The sequence below is a fragment of the Staurois parvus genome, unplaced genomic scaffold (genome assembly GCF_062004578.1).
Source record: "Staurois parvus isolate SC_StPar_1 unplaced genomic scaffold, SC_StPar_1.0 ptg000696l, whole genome shotgun sequence".
Taxonomy (NCBI): domain Eukaryota; kingdom Metazoa; phylum Chordata; class Amphibia; order Anura; family Ranidae; genus Staurois; species Staurois parvus.
Window position 1 is genome coordinate 11,013,587 of NW_028318492.1, and position 12,234 is coordinate 11,025,820.

The window sequence follows — 12,234 nt, forward strand, 5'->3', positions numbered from 1 at the left end:
AGAATGTCAGGTGAAGTGCCAAAAGGACCACCCACATAGTGCTGAACAAATCCTGGTAGCAAGTTGTGCCTAAAAACTGGTGCCGAGTTGGACTGCTTACCTTCTGAATTTGCAGAGCATTGTCTACTTTTTCTATGAGGACCCCACCAGTTAGAGGTTGACTTCAAAGCACTTGGCTATGCATCAATTTAAGTTCAAGGCAAGGCTGTTCTCATGATGCAAGAGGGTTTCCCTGTGTGGCCTTAACCTTTAACATGTCTCAGTGTAATGTTGAACTGTGAGAGAGGGTCTACCTGACTGAGTATGAATTGAATGGATTGTTTCTGTAGGCCCTTATACTACATAGTTCATAAATCCCTGCCATCTGTTTGGCACTAGGAGCATAATGAAACACCTGGCACTAATGGGTATGGAGGAGAATGTGACTTACCAATGTGACCTCGCTGGACTAATCAGCATAGTCCCAGTGAAATAGGTGGGAAGGAAAAGGACATTGAGAGGGATAAGCACATAATTATCTTAATGTAGATTCTATATTTAGTTTGTAATAAGTGTGTTCAACTTTCCATACATACCATTTCTGACCTTTAGCCTTGTTCACACATACCGCACTGGAAGAACGCAAGTCACCTCTAGGACACTAAGAAAACTGTTCTTTTCTATGTACCCCTTTTCACACTGTAACACACACCCCGGAGGTGTGGAGCTGTGAGTTGCGAGAAAATTCCGAAATGCTGCATTTTATCACCGTGCACTCGACAGGATTGCATGTCACTCTTCAGCCGCCTCATGTACCATGCTGCTGTACAGTGATATGAATGAAGTGTCACTTTTGTTCACTTTAGACAAAGTTTGTACAAAAAAATGGATGTGTGATGCGCTGAAATGGGCACCACACTACCCCTTAGGGCTTGTTCTCACCATACGTGCATGGAAACTGACATGCAGATTTCAAGTGCAGAGACATCAGCTTTCATGCACATGTTTGTGAGTTTTATACATGTTGCAGATTCCTGCGCAGGAACAATCTGCATGTGATACCAGTGTTGTGGTGTGAACAGGGCACATAGAAAACAACTGAATTTGTTGTGCCCTTGCAAAACATGTACAGAAAAACTGACATGTCTGCACCATGGTGTGAGCGAGCCCTCATTGCAGCTTGAATGGACAGCTGCTGGACACTAAACCGCTGCAGTTTAGCGTGCGGCGACTGTCTGTTGCTGTGTGAATGGGCCGTTAAAGAAGAAATTCAGGTCCAACCTTTTTTTTTTTTTTAAAAAACAATACAAAATCTCCTGAGCTACTTCATTATAAAGTGTATAACATAACGAAGGTTGCTTGAGATAGATGTTTTATTTACCAAGGAGGCATACAGTATGTCATTGCTGTCAATTGCCTTGGAAGCTGATCAGCTCTGCCTCATTTGGCCTTTTTCCTCTCAGAAAAGTCACTATCTGTAATCAGTCAGCATTAATTCAAGTGTTCTACTAAAAAATAACTAAACACTTGGTCTCTTTTTAAGGTGAGTTTCATTTTTCCATTCATCCTTTCTTCAACGCTATGAAGTTTGCCAGTACTGTATGCTGAAAAACAGCCCCACACCATGATGTTCCTACTTCCAAACTTCTCTGTTGGTATGGTGTTTTTGGGGTGTTGTGCAGTGCCATTTGACTCCAAACATGGTTAGTATTATAGCTTCCAAAGAGTTCAATTTTGGTATCATCTGACCAGACTATATTCTCCTAGTATTTCACAGGCTTATCTAAATGTTGTGCAGCAAACTTTAAACGTGTTTTGTCGTGTGTTTTTTTTTTTTTTTTTTTTTCCAGCATTGGGGTCTTGCATGGTGAGCGTGCATACAGGCCATGGCGGTTGAGTGTACTATTGTTTTCTTTGAAACAATTATACCTGCTTATTCTAGGTCTTTCTGAAGCTCTCCACAGGTGGTCCTTGGCTTTTGGACAGCTCTTCTGATAATTCTTTACATTCTGTGAGAAATCTTGCGAGGAGCACCTGGTTGTGGACGGTTTATGGTGAAATAATGTTCTTTCCAATTCTGAATTATGGCCTCAACAGTGCTCACTGGAATGTTCAGAAATCCTTCTGTAACCAATGCCATCAGTATGTCTTGGTTGTTAGGTCGTGAAGGTCTTGAGAGATGTTTCGTGCGTGATACCTTAGCAATGAGACACCCTTTTATAGGCCAACTGTTCCTCTGGAACTCACTGCCCTAGTCCATCAGACTGTCACCTTCAGGCGCTCCCTGAAAACCCACCTCTTCAGGGAAGCCTACCCCACCCTCACCTAACAGCCGTTCTCCTTCATTCCTCCTACCACTCCATCCCCCACAGCCACTTTCTCCTGTGCTACTACCCCCTCCCTCCTAGATTGTAAGCTTGAAAGAGTAGGGCCCTCTAACCCCTCGTGTACTGTTGTTGCTATTCTGTTTCTTGTATTGTCCCCCCCTCTATTGCACAGCGCTGAGTAAACCCTTTGGCGCTATATAAACTCGATGTTGAATCTGAAACAGCTGATATTAATTTCCACTTACAAGGGGCAGGATTTCTTTCTAATTACTGATAGATTTCAGCTGGTATCTTGGGTTTGCATGCCTTTTGCACCTCCCTTTTTTTTGTGTTCCTCTTTTCCCTGTGTCATTTCATTTTATTACACATAAGTTAATTTCTGAATTTATTTGTTTTGGTTTCTTTGTATGGATTGCATTGGTTGTTACTGACATGTGGTGAAAATTTCATAGCACCTTTAGAAATCTATTAACCGAGCAAAATGGTGATGTGTTTAATACTCATTTTACCCACTGTACTTCATTTTAACTAGAGAGATTTAGGAGGAGGTGCTCTTTGGAATAAAGAAGTGTTCGATTAGGCTTTGGCTTGTTATGTGGATAGCTACTTTCCCTTTTTTGGGACCTGTTCACACTAGGTGTGTTGGGCTGCTCTGGTCAACCTTGCTCAACGTGCTCTGAACACGTAGACAAGGCAGAAAAGAGTGTTCCCTGTCATGCCAGTTGTCATGTCAGTTTGTGCTGAAAAGACTGACATGCAGTACTTTGTGAACAGTATGTAAACCTTTAAAGAGGAGTCTCAATCAGGTTTAACCACTTCCCTACCAGGCACTTTCACTCCCTTCCTGCCCAGGCCAATTTTCAGCTTTCAGCACTGTTGTACTTTGAATGACAATTGCGCTGTCATACAACACTGGGTTATGTATTTTTTCCTAAATAACGAAAAAAGTTTTATAACCGAAACAAAGTAATTTTTCTTCTTCACTGTTGTGCGCTGATGAGGCTGCACTAATGAACACTGATAGGCTACACTGACGAGCAGTGATGAGGAGGTTCTCTGATTATCCCTGTTGGACTGGCCGGTTACTGGCTCTCCTTTCCTCATGCTGTGACAGTGTGTGAGGAAAAGGTTGCCAATAAATAACTCTTTACACTGTGGTCAGCTGTGATTGGACACAACAGATCACATGGTGAAGGGCTGCTGTGATTGGCCCTTTTACCGCGATCTGTGATCACCTGTGTTCGAAGGACACAGTGGTCATAGAGTGAGCCCACTGCGCACCCCAGTGGTGCATGGGGAGGCCAGGTTCTGGGAGAACTTCAGTAGACTCTCTCCCACAACTAGCCGATCGCGCTGAAGCTGTCCTTTGGCTGTAGCACGGTCAGCAAGTGGTTAAAATATTAAGTCAGCAGCTACAACTACTGTAGTTGCTGACTTTTAATAAAAAAAACTTACCTGTCCAGGAATCCAGTGCTGTCTTCACCTGGGCCGGTTCCTCACTGGTCTTTAACTGTGGCCAGCCGGCTGTGACTCCCTGTGGCTTCACAGCTGGCTCTCCACTGCAAATGCACAAGCCACATTGCGCCCTGTGAATCGCCCACAGCCTCTTGGGACCTATGACATGTCCTAGGAGGTTTTTGGTAGGGGGGGACTTTTCACCCAGATCGCATGGGTGATCTCAGTGAAAGGGGGGGAGGGTAACTGTCAAAACTAGGTACTCCCACCCCAAAAAAAGTTTGCAGTAAGGAGAGGAAAGAGGAGGAAGGTACAACTTCTCATTTTAAGAGAAGTTCTGCTTTAACCCCTAGATGCCGAGTGCACACGAATATGCGGCCTCTCTGCATCTGGGCCTTAACACCAAGCGGCCGCATATTTGCATACCATTTGAAAATACATATGTGCTAAGAGCGCACGCCCTGCACATATGTCCGTCACTCACGGAAAGGTCCCGATCTCCCCTTGCGATCAGGACCTTTTCCAATCGTGACCATGGATCACGCTGGTCACATGACCCTGAATCCCTGCCGGGAGGCACCGACGCAGAGGGGTTAACAATGAACGTCTCATATTTACAGCCTTTTGGTCTAATGAATATGCCATTGAAAGCATTTTGTTCTATCTGTTCGACTAGTACGTAAAAAAAATAATCTAATAAATTCCTGCTATCCCTATGCCCGGCTATCTATGGACTACAACACACCACCTACTATGATATAAAGACAGAACTAACCGCCATGGGGGTGACACCACTACTCCTCTAGAAATACAGTACAGTGAGTGTCACCGAGGACAAGTGCTGTACTGGTCCTTTTTTTTTTCTAGGTGGAAAAAAGGCAGAAAGAAAATGAAAACTAATACATTCACCACATCTAAGGGCTGGTAAGCTGCAATATATTAAAATGTTGTTCTTTTGGTTTCATTTTATCATACAGGATACAGCTCAACGTTTTACAACATAAAGGGAATAAGTACAGTTACAATACACTCAAAACAAGAGGATTAAGAAGGCCGTACTCATAAGAGTTTACAATCTAATAGAGTTTAGATAACCTTTGGAAACAGACATGACAAGAATATAAACACAGGCAAAGCTCACTCAGTAACTTTCTATGAAATGAATTCGTTTATTTTGTGTCTTTTTGTTAAATATTTTTATCTGAAATAAATACGCATTTGTCCTCTGCTCTAGAAAATGTAGCAGATCAATGATTTCACCCGACAATGGCAGCCTGTAAATAGAGTTGTGTGCTGGCTTTGTATGCTGGCACACAAACTGCTGTATCACCCTCTGCTGATGTGATGTGATAAGCCCTGGGGATCTGTCTCCCAGAGCAAATGTGATTCATGAGCTAAAGGGCTTGTGAAAAACACGTGCCTGCTGAATGGCGCTCTTGTAGCGGCCACCTCTGGGACACTTGTGGAGTGCACTGTACAAATCGCTTTTTCAGACTTGGCTATAGAGTTTCTTCTTCGTTTTAAATTAAGCATTGCATGTAATAAACAGCCAGTAGATAAACCTAAAACATGGTCAGAAATGTGACATAAACAGGTTGCGCATGTAATATGTATATAGTTTAAAGAAGGAAATACCTGTTTTTTGGGTTTTTTTTCTTTTTTTTTTTTTTATAAGCCTGGAGTTTTAAATGCGCAACGTCGCATGCCAGGCTTGCCAGCCTTTTAAAGTGCAAATAAACCCTCATTTTTCTTTTTTTTTTTTTCAGTATGTTTGGTATGATGTCTCACATAATACAGTTTTCTTAAGCAAATAATTTTTTGGGGTATCTGTTGTAAAATTTCTTGCTTTGAGATCCTGCCAGCAGACAGCACTTCTGTTGCTGGCTGACAACTCCTAAGCCACTGCTTTGTAATTTGAAGCAGCGCTGTCAGCAATTAGTCAGTCCAATGGTCAACTGAAAAAGCACACATGGCAAGTTAACAATGTTGCAGCTAATTATGAGGCTTGGCATTGTCAGCCTGCAATGGGAAGCGTTGTCAGTGGCAGGATCTCCAGGTAAGTAACTTTAAGCAAATATTTTTTGTGCATTTGTTGCAAAGTGGAGCTTTACTCTGTCAACATGAACTATTTTAATCCTTATGCTGCTATCATTGGTAAATAGATAGGAAAGTATATTATGTTTACTTGTTTTTAAAAAGAAAAAAAAAAAAAGTTTAAACTTTTAGTTGCTTCCTGGTTTCTGGCATAGGCTACAATGGGGTCATACATCCCAGAATTCTTCGTGTGTGTGTGGTTCCCATCAGGAGGGGCATTCTCAGCTAACCACTTCTTCCTGTCTGCGTGCCCAAGATAATGGTAAATGGAATCCAGGAAGTAAATGCTACATGAATCATCTGCTCTTAACTCAAGCCACAGCTAGAAATCCCAGGGGGGCATTTCTTAAAGTGATTCTAAAGACTTATTAATTTTTTAAAATGACAAACATGTCCTATACTTACCTGCTGTGTGCAGTGGTTTAGCACAGAGCAGCCTGGATCCTCCTCTTCTCGAATCCCCCACTGGTGTTCCTTGCACCTCCCTTCTGTTGGCTGCCCCCACAACAAGCAGCTTGCTATGGGGGCACCCGATGATCCATGTATCCATTCCCACACAGAGCCGCAGCTCGGCCCTGCCCCCTCTCTCTTCTCTCTGGCTGTGATTGACAGCAGTGGGAGCAAATGGTTCCTGCTTCTGTCTCATCCATTGAGGAGAGGGAGTTCTGGGATAGCTGAGATTCCAGTGCACATCGCTGGACCGAGAGGGGACTTAGGTGATCATTAGGGAGGCGTGCTAAACAGAGGAGAATTTTTTTTTTTTTTTTTACCTTCATGCATAGAATACATGAAGGTAAAAAAAACCTTGAGCCGTTACAACCACTTTAAGTGGTTTCTCAACAAAATAAAGCATAGAGACATGGATGAGTTTGCTTTTGAAAATTGAAAAAAAGAATTAAATAGAATTTTGGTTTGTGGTGCTCAGATACAGTTAAGTTTTTTACTTTAACCACTTGAGCTCTGGAAGGTTTTTACCCCTTCAAGACCAGGCCATTTTTTGCTATTTTAGCACTGTGCTACTTTAACTGGTAATTGCTTGGTCATGGAACATTGTGCCCAAATTAAATTTTAGATACTTTTTTTCACACAAATAGATCTTTCTTTTGGTAGTATTTGCTTCTGTACTTTCTGCTATAAAACATATCCAGTACAAAAAAAAACCCACCCTGAGCTTGGAAGAAGGGAGCGAGATACAGGTACCTGTACAAGCCACCCACAGGCAGTAAAATATAGCTGGGCAGTCCGTAAGTGGTTAAAAAAAAAAGAATGAATGTGCCCTTAAGATTTCCTGATGTAGCGGATAAGTAATGTGATGCTTTCTGAAATAGACTGTCTCGAGAAATCTGAGTGTAATACTTCTGCAAAGCTACCAAGGGCATTTGCATTCAACGATTCTCTTTAAAAAGCTGTTAAAAACATTCACATGGAAAGTGGTTATATATAGATCAGCTCCTTTATAATCGAGGGTTCACAAGATGCTTTTGTGTGCGATGTGAGTTAAAATGCCGTAAAGGCTACAGCTGAAGTATCATGAAGGGGGATCCCCGCTACCCTCGTGAAGGGGGATCCCCGCTACCCTCGTGAAGGGGGATCCCCGCTACCCTCGTGAAGGGGGATCCTCGCTACCCTCGTGAAGGGGAATCTTCGCTACCCTCGTTATCTGTATTGTTGGGTTCTCTTCAAAACGCATAGTTACCCACCCATTGAATTCAGCAGTGTTCTGCTGTACAGTTGACATAGCCTGGGTCCTGCTCCACCATCTTGGTCCTCCTCACTGATGGGAGCTTGCTGCCTCTTCCAGGTTCAGGGAGTCAGCCCACCCTCTGCCTGCTCAGTGTCCCTGGTCCTGCAGCCTCCTGGGGGATTTGACAGGTATCCCAAGGACATATTCTAATGTAGGCAAGAATGATGGGGTTTGGAATTGGAGGAAAAAAAATTTAAAAATGTAAACACTGTAAAGAGAAACACTGGGAAAAGGCTGCAAAGGAAACAAACTCCCTTTTTTGGAGTGAAGGTCCTCTTTTTAAAGTGTATTCTGGCGCAAAATCAAAATATATGCAGTACACTGAAATACATGCACATTTCCTTTTGTTTTCTCTCTATAGAAATGCTGCAAATAAAGAAAAATACCCAATGATCCTGCCAGAAATACTTTTAACTCTAGTTATAACTTCCAGTAGTGATCTGCACTGAAATCTCAAACGGCATTAATAGCTGTGTCTGAGTTCTTCCCTGTTGGACTACAAAACACCTCCCCTCTCCTCCTCTCCATAACATAATGGAGAAGTATTCTTTACCTCAAACAGGGCTTACAACACTACTTGGGATTTTAGTTCAGCAAAGGCTGTCTGGAACAAGTGTGAAAGTTCAACAAGGTACTTTTGGAATAGCTTGCCTTTAGAGCATGCAGGCAATTATCCTTTGTAGCAGCTCACATTGCAATCTGAACTTTGTAGTCTTGGAATAAAATGGTGTAAGATAAAAGTAATTTACATAAAACCATTCTGCTCAGTTGTGATCTTGTGATAAGAATATTGATGAAACATTGTGCTCTCTCCTCAGCTAACCCCTTTTGCTATCTTCATGAACTCTTTGCAAACCTCATCTTTGCCCATACAGGCCATATACTGGATCTAAATTCGATAATATAAGATCTTTCATTTTGATCCATTTTCTTTCCCAGGCTATATTTCAGTTTCCTCTGCTGTCCCAATGGGCTGAAGGCAGAGAAAAATGCGCTCTTGCCACTGGTACAGAAATGTAAAACATTGTGTCCTGTATTAATACATTCTGTGATCTGTATAGATCCCCTGCATAATCAGAGCACAACAGATTTTTCTTTTGACATGGATGTCACTTTTTTTACATCCGTGCCCACTCAGGGTTTTTTTTTTTTTTTTCTTTTTTTTCTTTTTTTTTTTTTCTGCATTTTGGGATTTTTGCAGATCTATGCTGGATCTGTGGATGGCCAGATACAAACAGACTTGCATCTGTTTTCATCAGGCTACCTGATTTCAGGCTACCAATTTTTCAGATTGGAAAAATCAAAGAGAGAAGTCCTGTTCCTGGACAGACTTTGGAGGTAAGTGGATGTCGACAGATGCATGTTCATCTACATCCTCCTGGCAATAGACTTACATGGAACTTCCAGTCAGGTCTGCCTAATAACTGCCAGGCAGACCGAATCAGAAAGCCTCTGTAAAAGGACTATAAAGGAGGCCTCGAAAACATTAAAACTAAACAGATTCTACTCCTTCCTCATGGTTTTCAAAACTAAAAAGAGGTTTTTGGCTTGAGGAGCACTTTAAGCTCTTTGTGTATATAGGGGGTTGCCATAACACAAGGGGAATAAAAATTCATTTTTCCCATTTAAAGGATAGAAAATACACTTCTGATTGGCAGCTAAGAACCACCAATTTTTTTTTTTAATCACCAATATATTGTAAAGATAGATGGATAGATACTGGTATACTACAGTAAGGGAACAATCTTAAACAACTGTCTGAAAGTCTGTGTTCCATGAGAAAAAAAAGTTTCTAAAGCTTCTACAGTGTCCTAACCCCAGCCCCCCCTCCCCCCCCCCCATTCTGACCGTACTGTACCTCCTGCCAAGAAATATCACAAAAAGAGAGTTCAGTGCTGTTATTTTTAGCTGTGGAATTTCCTCTTGTGAGCTCAGTGTGCCGCTGGTGATAAACTTCTTCTGCAATAGAATGCACAATCTGACTATAGCATTAGGAAAGAACCATTGTCCATAGGCATTAATATCAGCTTTGGGAACTGAACTTTTCATATGCTCTGTCTCCGCTCCTCTTTTTTTTTTTTTTTTTTTTTTTCACTTATGTATCTGTCTGTGTCATGTTTATTCCAGAAGGGTCTTACACCATTTAATGGAAGCTACGATTTTTTTCACTTTTGTGCTAGTATATCTATTATTTTGCAAATTGCTCTTTAAAGGGCACATATCTCTTTTCTAAACTCCTGGTGGAAGAGACGTCTAATTCATATAGAAGCTGGTATTGCTCTCTTGTCCTTCTCAAATTCTAGTCTCCTGGTTGTCGTGTTGACTTCCTTGCATTAATACTTTCTATTGACCAGCCTGGAACAAGTATGCACATAACTTCTTATTTTACCCTGGATCATTGACATATTGGATCTGGGTTAGTGATTCAAGAAGTACTGAAGCTAGACCATCAGTAAATAGCAAATGCCATTTATTTTCAGGAGGCGGTTGACAACTTTTGACTATCTCTGATGACATGTTTGCTTTAAACTGTCTAGGAGCCACTCAACCATTTGCTTTTGCATGACAATTTAGGGCTTGATTGTTGCCCCCTTCAAGGCAGCGTCTTATGTCTAGTTTCATTTCAGACCTTTGCAATTCAACATTCTGACATCATTAGACAAGCAGGCTTGGTCTCTGGATAACCCCATTTGCCTGTCCAGCAAGACCAGGCTTGCCCTGACATGGTGGATCTCCACTCCAGTGATAGAATTGGGGAAATTCTTTTTCCAGATGGTTTTTAAAGTGCTCATGATGGATGCCAGCCTGTCAGGCTTGGGAGGAGACCTGGACACTTTGTTAGTACAAGGGACTTAATCATCAGAGGAAGCTCAGCTGCTGATCAGTATTCAGAAGCTCTGGGAAATTCAGTTGGCTATCCATTGCTGGACTTGTTGCCTGTGAGGTCACACAATCAGACAACCGCATGGTCATGGATTACAATCAGGGGTGCACCTAAGGCCATGCAGCGCTAAGAAAAGTGGATCTAAGTCCAGCCTGGGCAGAACTTCCATGTTCCTGCTTTGACTGCTTAGAAAATTACAGTAGTGGTGAATTTAGATATGGACATCCCCAGTCATCAGTGTCTGAACTCTGAAGAATTGTCCCTCTACCTGGAGGTGTTTAGAGCTCTTTGTTGCAGTTTAACCTGATCTATGACTTTCTACCACTGACACTGCTCCCTTGCTTAACCTTGTGGGATTGAGATAGAGGGCATTCCGGTGATCCTCGTTTATTTTAGATTGGCTTAGGAGGCCTTGGTACTTAGGCTTCTGGCAGACTCTCCACGGACCTTCCCGGATCATCCAGATCATCTATTTCCAAGGACCTGTTTTCCATCCTGCTCCCCAGTTGTCTTTAACAGCTTGACTGTTAAAGTCCAACTCTTGACGAACAGGTGCCTACCAGACTCTGTCATCCCCATGCAAGAAGTCCATTTCTCAGCCTTCAAAAGCAAAGTCTGTCATCACAACTGAAACACCTACTTCTTCTGGTGCAAAGCCAGGGACTTGCATCCCAGAATGTTCTCTGTGATGAGTTCTGTCTTTTTTCCAATCAGGTCTTGACTTTCAGCTAGACTTGGGTACCTTCAAAGGTCAGGATTCAACCTTAGCCATTTTTCCTTTTCAAAGACCACTTGCTTCTAACTACTTGGTGATGGCATTCATGCAAGGTGTTGCACACATTGCTACCCCTAGTGTCCTCAAGTGGCTCTGTGGAATTTCAGCATGGTTATTTTGCCTTTACAAAAACAGCCTGTAAACCAAGGAATATCCCCCTTCCCCCATGCTTCCATCTTTACCCTGTCCATAAAAATCATAGGGAAATGTCTCTCAACTTGTTCAATTGGTTTGCTAGGGATGCACCGATATATCAGCCGAAAATAGTGTTATTGGCAAAAGAACGATCGGAAAAAAGGTGTCGATAATGGTGCCGATACATGCAAAGCCACGGCTCATAGACTTTTCATGCTAAAATGCCCTCTAGTGACTTCAATGAAAAATTGGGTCTCATAGGTTTGCATGCAGTCGCGTCCTCATTGACTTCAATGCAAAATTGCGTCTCATAGACTCTAATGCAAAGTCATATCCCCATTAACTTTAATGTAAAAACGCCCACTAATGACCGATGCAAAATCGCGTCCCATAGACTTTCATAAACCATTGCATCCCATTAACTTTCATATACAATTGCATCCCCATTGACTTCAATGCAACAACGTCCCCTAGTGCATTCAATGCAAAATCATGTCCCATAATTGCCAGCCACATTTAATTACATTTCAAAATGTAAAAATTGTCCATTTCAGTTTTTGGCCAAGTGCATCTTGCATTTTTTGGTTTCAGCACCAGAATTTTAATTTCGGTGCACTACTAGTTTGCCACAGTCAAACTCTTTGTCATTCCTGAAGCATAGGAAAAACTTGCGGGGGAAGGGGAGAGAAGGGAAGAAAAGGTATTACATTGTGTTTAATGATAACACTTAGGCAGTATGTTAGAGTAGGTTATTTTTTAGCCTTCCCGTCTACGTTACGTTCAACACTGAAGTGTTAAGGTCCAAAATGAGTTAGGACTAAAGAGTGAATGCGAAATCAAG

The 12,234-nt window shown here is 42.0% G+C and overlaps 1 protein-coding gene across 3 annotated transcripts in view; it reads left to right on the forward strand.

Annotated features, from left to right (window-relative positions):
• Positions 1-12,234, forward strand: part of LOC149446154 (transmembrane gamma-carboxyglutamic acid protein 1-like) — a 68,991-nt gene that overhangs the window by 36,068 nt on the left and 20,689 nt on the right. The window lies entirely within an intron of this gene.